General features: G+C 40.6%; 1 non-coding gene across 1 annotated transcript; it reads left to right on the forward strand.

Moving 5' to 3' along the window:
- The first annotated feature begins 5,258 nt into the window (after window positions 1-5,258).
- Trnas-gcu (transfer RNA serine (anticodon GCU)) lies at window positions 5,259-5,340 on the forward strand. Its single transcript has one exon. It is a non-coding gene; the product is annotated as a tRNA-Ser (tRNA).
- The last annotated feature ends 3,834 nt before the right edge of the window (window positions 5,341-9,174 follow it).

Raw genomic sequence — 9,174 nt, forward strand, 5'->3', positions numbered from 1 at the left:
AATGAAAGGAGAGCGAGAGGGGGGGGGGGCGGGGGGAGGCAGAGAGAGAGAGAGAGAGAGAGAGAGAGAGAGAGAGAGAGAGAGAGAGATGCATCTAGCCCCTTGAGACTTTTCCCTCTACCATAGAATGAGAAGGGACTTCAAAAACCGTTTTCAGAATATAGAAGAGGCGAGACAAAGATCGCTGTAGGCACTGCTTGGTTCCTATTAACAGATGAACTATGAGACAAATGCATGAGTCCAATGAATACTATTTTGAAGGTGATTTTCTTTTTTATATGTGATATAAAAGATATTTAATTGAATAATTCTAGTTAATTTTCATCCTCCCTTCATGTAGAAATGTTTTTACTCCCTAAAATTGTCTATACACAAAACTGAAAAACTGAAAGTTTATAAATTACACTAATCTTGTACGTTAAAGCACAAGCAAGACAACCTTGAGGAAAAATTCATCTCCTAAGATAATTTAGAATATAGTTTAGAATATTTCTTGTGGTCGTAACCATTAGGTACCAATTTGCTCTAACGAGATCCTTCACAATGCACTGGAGGTGGCATAACGACAGTTCAGCAGGTGAATCACAGCTTACTTTTCTCTAGTATTCCAAAAACTGTCTCATAAGGAGTGCTCCGTCCATTGTTATTCGAGCTGGACCTGAAAACTACAAATCAAAGTGCATATAAGGATCTTCGCACGCTGTCCTTGCTTCATCATGTATTTATACTAAACTTTTAAATAGGGCCACTTCTCTAGCAAGCTGGAGCACCTTTTTCTCCAATACGGTACTCTCTGGTCTGATGGTAGACCACTTAGGCCTTGAATTAAACGTAAGTGTGCGAATATATATGAATATAGTGGGTGAGTATGCGACGTAGCTACTTTTGCTCTCATTCTCGGCTGTCATACGTTGCATGATGTCTGTGAGCGCAAAACGTGTTGGATATTATAATTTGTTGGCGTCAAACAACCATCTGTGTATGTTTCATCTAAGGTCACTTCTAATTATTTGTCATGGCACTACCCATTTCAAACGAGGAACGCTCATTATATTGCAGAGACATGTAGCTTGGAGGTGGAAATTCTGAATCTCAGAGCTCAGACTCTTCAATTAGTACCAATCGGCTTACGAATAATTCAGGTTGTGATGTTGAGTACTGAAGAGGGTCATCTGAGAAAAAGGTGAAAAGTCATCGTCAACTTCAACGGTGACTTGACACGCATGGCCAGCATCCGTTCCTAGTACCAAGACTGTTCAGTGTCATTATTTGCATGCCAAATTCCACTCAGTTTCGTTAAATTCTAGATGGCATCTCGTACTGTATGCAGCATCATCTCTGAGCCTCATAACAGAGGAAATAATAAGGCATTCCAGATAATGGGGCTTCAAGAACAGCATTTGCTGGCAGGTGTGTTATTAACGGTGAGACTTAAAGATATTACCTGGGTTGTGTTTCTCTCATGAGGAGGACTTAGTGTTCTTATTGTTCTGTTAAATGGTAACAAAGAAATTCTGATAACTAACTTATTAACTACCAACTAAAAAGAGCTCTGGATGAACTTTTTTTTTATAACTGTGACTGAGCAACAATTTACACTACAATTCCAATTACTCCATATCTTATTCCGTACGATGACTCGATCCCTAAACTATTAAATAATAGATCACCAGTCTCATATTTCCTGCGAGACAGGATGCACACAGCTGAAAGTGCCTCGTTGAAATAAGACCTCCAATTGTCTGGCCGATTTGTTTCATGTCATAAGTAACAGAAACAAAGAGATCGATGAATAACACCTTACACTATCCTCCTGTCCGTGTTGTTTAGAAACATCTCGTTGTGAAACAGTTGGTAAGCAATTTCAATCTTCCTTAAAGTAAGTATGTTTCGTCTCTTGGTAAATTTCTCAGATGAGAGCCCCTAAATGTGGAGAAGTCCTTGCAGGCCTGAAGACTGCGTCCCTGCCATTCTTTTCAAGCTGCCTGGACGTACAGTAGTCGGGGCCCTCCTTTGTTGCCTGTTGACAAAAGACTGGTTACGCATTAAACTGGCGTGGTGGCAGAGGGCTTCAGAAATGGAGCACCTCCTCATTGTGGCCTGCGTGTCGAGCCGGCGCAGCAGCGGCGCGGGACACCCTGGCGAGACACACCTTCCCGTTTGTCTCACTGTGCAGGAGTCCGTTACAAATCTTAGAGCTGTCTGTGTATTTCAGCGATGCGAGTAGCTGTCGCCGCAGCAGTGATTACTCATGAGGTGGTTCCTCTTTTGAGAAAGTGCTCGCTCGGTCGCGCTCTAATTGGTGGAGTGTGGAACAAAGTCCCTGTTCTGGTCCAAGCCGCTCTTCCCGAACAATTTTCTGAAAGCATCACTCCGGCAACGTCTCGTCTGTGACCACGCCCTCCCACACAACGGCAGTGTGGCGAGGCGACACTGGTGGTTGAGTTACTATGTTCCCGAAATACGTTACTGTCGCGACAGACTGACGCCACACAGTTCGGTCAAAAACAAGCTTTCCCTCATGTATGGTAACATGTGGCAGGTGAAACATGCCTTTCTTGGCTATTGAGGTATTTCAATGAAAATTTCTCAATAAGCGGCGATACAAAATACCGCGAATAAGACTTCGAATAAGTTAACTGTCGCGAGAAGAAAATACGTTCCAATGACGATGGGAAAATTAATTTTTTTTAAGCATCGAGAAGTGTAAATAATTCGAGAATTCTGGTAAATTAGAATATTTATCATTCAAATACACCGACGTCAGTAAAAAAAAAAAAAAAAAAAAGACGTAGAAGCGCACCAGGCCAATGAGTATGTTGGTGACGTTATTGTTCGATAATGTGTGGCCGTTCAATTGAGAGTAAGTCTTACGCAAAAAATTATGTAAGACAAACAAAAGTTTCCGGCAAATTAATCTCAGGACGGAGTACTGTCTTACAGTAACGAAGATATAACGATAGAACACGAATAGTGTTGCTCGTTTCATCATCGAACAATCCACTTGCGACTTCACGACGTTGGCCGCTATAAATATAAAATACAATGAAAATTATGTTCATGACAAAAGAAACGAGGAAGGTAAATGATTTTTAAACAGTTTCGCAGGATTAAGTAAAATAGGTCAATTTTTGCCAGCAGACAGAAAATACATTTCACATACGTCCGATCTCTCCGAGCTCAAACACAAAAAGGTACAAAAAACGTTTACAAGACAAATAAACTTTCCCTTTCGTATATTATAAGGAGCGAAATTCCAGAAGCTTGACAGCTATTTAATTTGATTACCAAGGGAAAAATTCTTTCGTTTACTTTCCGATTTTCTCACAGAATTGCGCTAGAAAGGGGTCAGTAACTTCGAATTCCTTTCGTCTGATTATTGGAACGATTCTTACCCAAGTCTGACTGGCTGAGACGAAATTAGGTGGGTTTTCCCTTATGGAGGAGAACTCAGAGAGGAAGTGAGGTGAGCGTTCTGACGTCAGCTTCCGATATGAGCAGACCCGTTTCGCGCGTTAAAAAAAATATATTCGGATGGAAGCAGACTTCTATTCCTGGTGGCAGTTCCTGAGGAGAGCAGAATTCCACACTCTTCAAGAACTTCAAGAAGATTCCGATGGGCGCAGGCGCTGCCTTTGCCTTACGATGGCGTTGATTCATTTGGTAAGCGCTGCATCGTTCGATATGATGTCTACTCTGAGCATAATTTGTGAACTAGTATGTAACATTGTAGAGATGTACAGTTTACTTAGTTCCACGACATTAATTCTACTAGATGCTTTTTCTTGACTCGCGGGTAGACGAGAGATACGCAAGTTAGTCCGTACAGACACCACAGATTGCTCAGCCAATGCTGAGCAGGTGTAGTTCGCCTCATAACTGACCTTCCTCTAGAGCAATATGACCCATGCAATAGGTTTTGTATCGTCGGACCACGTAAGTTTTGACACACATTTTGGGTGACGCGTTTCACGATGCCCTGGTAGTTCTCTCCTTGCGGCCCGCCCACCAGTGTACTATGGCCACCACTTCTATAATTTCCTTAAAAAAGGTGCGTTTATATTCCAGTGTTCTTTCTGGTATGTAAATATAGTATTCATATTCCTCTCCTGGGACTCATGAGAAATGTTAGTCAATCTGGATTAATCTGCACCTATAGTTCCCTTTCCTTAGGTAGACAAAACCCCAAACCACCAATCATTGTCGTTCAGAAAATTACTAAATTCGTACTCTGGATCGGAATTTTCTCACCACCTTTATCGGCATACTGCAAATGCTCTCAAAGAGAGTACCGTTTAAGATAGCCGAAAATCTTCCACTTGGTATATTTATATCTCTTCCCACATAATAATTTAAACAAAATGATGGTTCGCAACACGTTGTCTTGGAGACAGTAGTTTCAGAGTAAAATCGTGCCAAGAAAAAAAAAAAAACAACTTGTTCGTTGTTCTTATTATAACAGTACAAAATATTTGCGCTTGTTCCTGTCCTTGGCGGCAGCTTATTTTGGGAGAATGGACAGTCTTCTTCAGGAAATTCTTCGCCAGTTGAATGTACCTTTGTACGTGGTGGTGGACAGTCTGAAATGCAAAGGACTTAACAATCGTTTGCGTTTTCAAGGGATATTACGAAACGTGAATTGGTATCTGATGCCTAACTAGTCAAGAATTTTGCTTGATAGGAAGCATTAAAAGTGGTCACATTATATCTGATGGCGATTGATGCTGAAACGTTGTTCACACGCCTACCCAACCTCCCCCCCCCCCCTCCCCCCTCCGCCACCCCTCACCCGATCAATCTTAACTTGTCCGCACCCACGTTAATTTCGTCTTCGTTTGCTTACGTCGCTGGTGTCCCAACTCCTTCGTCATTGAGGCTGGAGAGGGAACCAAGAAGAGCGATAGGAAGCTACAAACTCGGTTGAGTTTCAAAGGAGAGAACAGAATATTCCTCTGTTTGTTTAATCGAAATAAGAAGGCATGGGCTTTCAGCGATAAAGCGCTGAAATGAGTGTCGCATAGTAAGCGAGAAACGTAGGCGGTGGTCAGGAGCATTGCGATAGGGAAAAGGAAGCAAGCTGCGTGAGAGATACGTAATCAGTAGCCGGCTGTCGTAACAGCAGACCAGTGAACTGGCATGAGGCCAAGGGAAGCGGTACCACAGAAAGCGAAATATCAGTAGAAGGGAAAAATGCTGCCAGAAAGGGCATCACAATGTGATGCGGCATCACAGAAGTAATAGAGCATCCTGTTACGTCTGACGAGGTGGCCGAGTGGTTAAGGCGTTGGACTGCTAATCCAATGTGCTCTGCACGCGTGGGTTCGAATCCCATCCTCGTCGAATGTTTTTACGCTGCTTAAATCAAAAGAGGTTGGCATGTCATTCGTGGTAGTTACATAATTTCTGCATATCTATATAAATAAAACGGTAAATGTTCGTTTGTTCGAAATCTTAAATCGCCGAAGATTCTTCATAGACTGCTTCGAAATTTTGACACCACTTTGCATTCGAATATGCGCGTGTTTTTATATGCTTTTGTTTTAAATGTGTATGTAAATAAATATGTAATATATAAAGCCGAAAAGTTATTACCAAGAACCTCGAAAAGCTGTTGATCGATGTAATTCAAATTTTTATACAGCTTTCGGATGGATATGCCCTATATACTTTTAATATGTATAATGTATAAATACACAAGTAAAATGTACATTAGCGAAACGTTGTCAGCTAACATAAAGGTTGTATTTGTGAGTTGTCGGCTTATGATTAGAATACTGTTACACAATCTGAATTTGCAATAACAATAAACAAGGCCCAAGGTCAGAGAGAGAATGCAAGAAGAGATGGACAGAAGCGTGGGAGGAAAAAGACAGAGAAAACGAAAACGACGAGATAGACAGAGGGGACAGGAGGAGAGGAAGAAAGAGGGGAAGGAGATGATGGGCATAGAAAGGGGGACGACATGATGGAAATAGAGAGAGGGAAAGGAAGAAGAGACAGACAAATAGAGGTTGCGGAGGAGATGGTCATGTTAGACATGAATAATTCCTTCATCTGCCAACGTTTGAGATAAAAGGGCTTATTAATGAAATTTAATCAATTTATTTGAAGTCATCGAAGTGATTCTCTATATTCCTCATAAACTTTTTAAGATTTAGTGGTCTGATATAACTTATAGCTCGTTGTTGAAACGCATTATCGTAGCCAAAATTATCACAAAGCCAAGAACTATCACAGTAATATCTACATGTCTACTAGCTCCACAGATGATGAAGAAGTTGAAAGAACATGTATTGAGATAAAAGAAATTAATGAGATCGCTAAAGGATACGAGAATTTAGTTGTGTTGAGTGACTGCAGTTCTGTAAGAAAGAGAAGGAAAAATACATTAGAAGACTGTGGAACGGGAAAGAGGAATAAAAAAGGAAGTCACCAGCCAGAATTTTATTCACAGCGAAAATTTAATCATTGCAGACACTTGGATTTAAGAATCTTAAAAGTAGGTTGTACATAAGGAAACGACACGGAAACGGTGGAAAATTTGAGATAGATTATAATCTATGATAAGACAAAGATTTCGAAGCCAAATTTTTAAACCGCCTCTCATTCCCAGGGGCAAATAGGAACGCTGAAAAAAATTTAATGGTCATGAACTGCAGACTAAACTGAAGAAATTTCAGAAAGGTAAAAAATTAAGGAGTAAAAGCTGCACCGGCCGGTGTGGCCGAGTGGTTCTAGGCGCTACAGTCTGGAAGCGCGCGACCGCTACGGTCGCAGGTTCGAATCCTGCCTCGGGCATGGATGTGTGTGATGTCTTTAGGTTAGTTGGGTTTAAGTAGTTCTAAGTTCTAGGGGACTGATGACCTCAGAAGTTAAGTCCCATAGTGCTCAGAGCCATTTTTTTTTCTTTTTGAGTAAAAGCTGCATAAACTGAAAGAACAGAGGTTGCTGGAAGTTTCAAAGAGATCGTCAGACAACTTTTGACTAAAACGGGGTACGTGACGTTGGATGAGAAGAAGAACTGGTAATTTTGAGAGATGAAGTAGTAAACACAGCAGAGGATCGAATTGACAAAAAGACAAGGTTTTTAGAAACCCGTTGCATAACACAAGAGATATTGAATTTAAGGAGAAATAGAAATACATCAAATGAAACAGTAAAAAGGAAATAAAAAATGAAGTTACAGAAAGTGCAAAATAATAAAGCAGGAATGACTGCAGCAGACATGTGAAGCTGCAGTAACATGCATGGCTATGGGAAAGATAGATGTCAAGCATAGGAAAATTAAAGAAACCTTGGAGATAACAGCAACAGCCATATGATTATTCAGAGCTGATATGGGAAGTCAGCAATAAATAACAAGGGAAGGCGGAAAGTTTAAGGAATACGTAGAAGAACGCCAGTAAAGCCAGAAACTGGAAGACAGTACTACAGAAAGGAAAGTGTAAGCAAATGAACATGACATGATACTACGAGAAGAAATTGACAGAGTGCTTCAAAGAAAACTAGATTCAAACAAGGCACCTGGTGTTGGCTACAATCCTTCAGAATTACTGAGATCCTTGGGAGGGCCAGGCACTACGAAACCATTCCACCTGATATCCAAGGTGTATGAAACAGGTGAAGTACCCTCAGACTTGGAGAATACTGTAATAATCCTAATTACGAACAACTGAGGTGGCCACAGGTGTGAATATCATCAAATGGCAGTTTTATATTGCGTGGTTACAAAATACTAGCGCGGACTATTTGCAGAAGAACGGAAATATTTGCAGAAGACGATCACGGGGAAAATCGGTTGAGCTCTAGAGAGATGCAGCAACACATGAAGCAATAATGATCTAACGACTTTACCTAGAAGGTTGCTTGAAGAAAGGCAGATTCACGTTTACAGCATTTGTAGATTAAGAGAAAGCTTTTGACAATGTTGGCTGGAATATATTTTCTGAAATTCTGAAGCTAGCAGGAATGAAATATATACATATTGTACCGAAACCAATCACAATAAAACAAAGGCAAGTCAGATGACGCTGAGGGAACTAGAATGTAAAATGAGACATTGAAGCTGTGGGTGAGTTTTATTGTTTGGCGGCAAAATAACTGTTAATGGCTGATCTAGAAAGAATATAAAAGGCAGAGTTTCTAAGCAAGGAAAGGTTTTCTGAAATAGAGAATTTTGTTAACATATATATACGTTTAAGTGTTAGTTCTTTGTGAGACTATTAGTCTTAAGTGTAGATTTATATGGAAGTTAAACATGCGCTATATGCAAGAAGAGAATGGGAACTTACGAAATGTTGTTATATGGAAGACTGTTTAGGCAGATCGAATAACTACATTCACATCTACATGACTACTCTGCAATTCACAATTAAATGCCTCGCAAACGGTTCATCGAACCATCTTCAAACTATTTCTCTATCGTTCCACTTTAGAACAGCACGCGGGAAAGACGAACACTTAAATCTTTTCGTGCGAGTTCTGATTCTCTTCGACAAAATATTTTCGGATTCGAAGGAGAAAGTTATTGATAAAAATTTATTGTAAAATATTCCGTTGCGACGAGAACGTCTTTGTTTTAACGATTGCCACCTCAAATTTCGTATCATATCCGTGACACGCCCTCCCATGTTTCGCGAATATACGAAACGAGCTGCCGTTCTTTGAATTTTTTCTACTTCCTCCGTCAGGCCCGTTCGATACGAATTCAGTACCGCACAGCAGTACTCCAGATGAGGATTGACAATCTTAGTGTCGACAGCAGACCGGTTGCATTTTCTGTTCTGCCAGTTAATCACATGCTCAGATTTCCCCAGAATATTCCCTATGTGGTCGCTACAGTTTAAGTTCATTATAATTGTTATCACTAAGACGAGGTGTGATCCAAAGGTAACGGGAATTTAATTTCTCTGACTTTATACATCTGATTTTCAGTGTTTTTTTGTCTTGTTGGTGCAGAGGTTCCTGCTGTTTCTTTGCATTTTCAGCTGTTTTGAATATTAGATCAAAGGATCTGCATTAAATTTTACTTGAAACACGGAATATAGTGCAGCACCATTCGAAATGCGGACTCTGGCTTTTAGCGACTCTTTATGAGTAAGACAAGAGTTTACGAGTGCTATAAACCTTTCAAAGAGGGCCGAGAAGACTTCGAAGACGACGACAGCCCTGGAC

The sequence above is a fragment of the Schistocerca serialis genome, chromosome 2 (genome assembly GCF_023864345.2).
Source record: "Schistocerca serialis cubense isolate TAMUIC-IGC-003099 chromosome 2, iqSchSeri2.2, whole genome shotgun sequence".
Taxonomy (NCBI): domain Eukaryota; kingdom Metazoa; phylum Arthropoda; class Insecta; order Orthoptera; family Acrididae; genus Schistocerca; species Schistocerca serialis.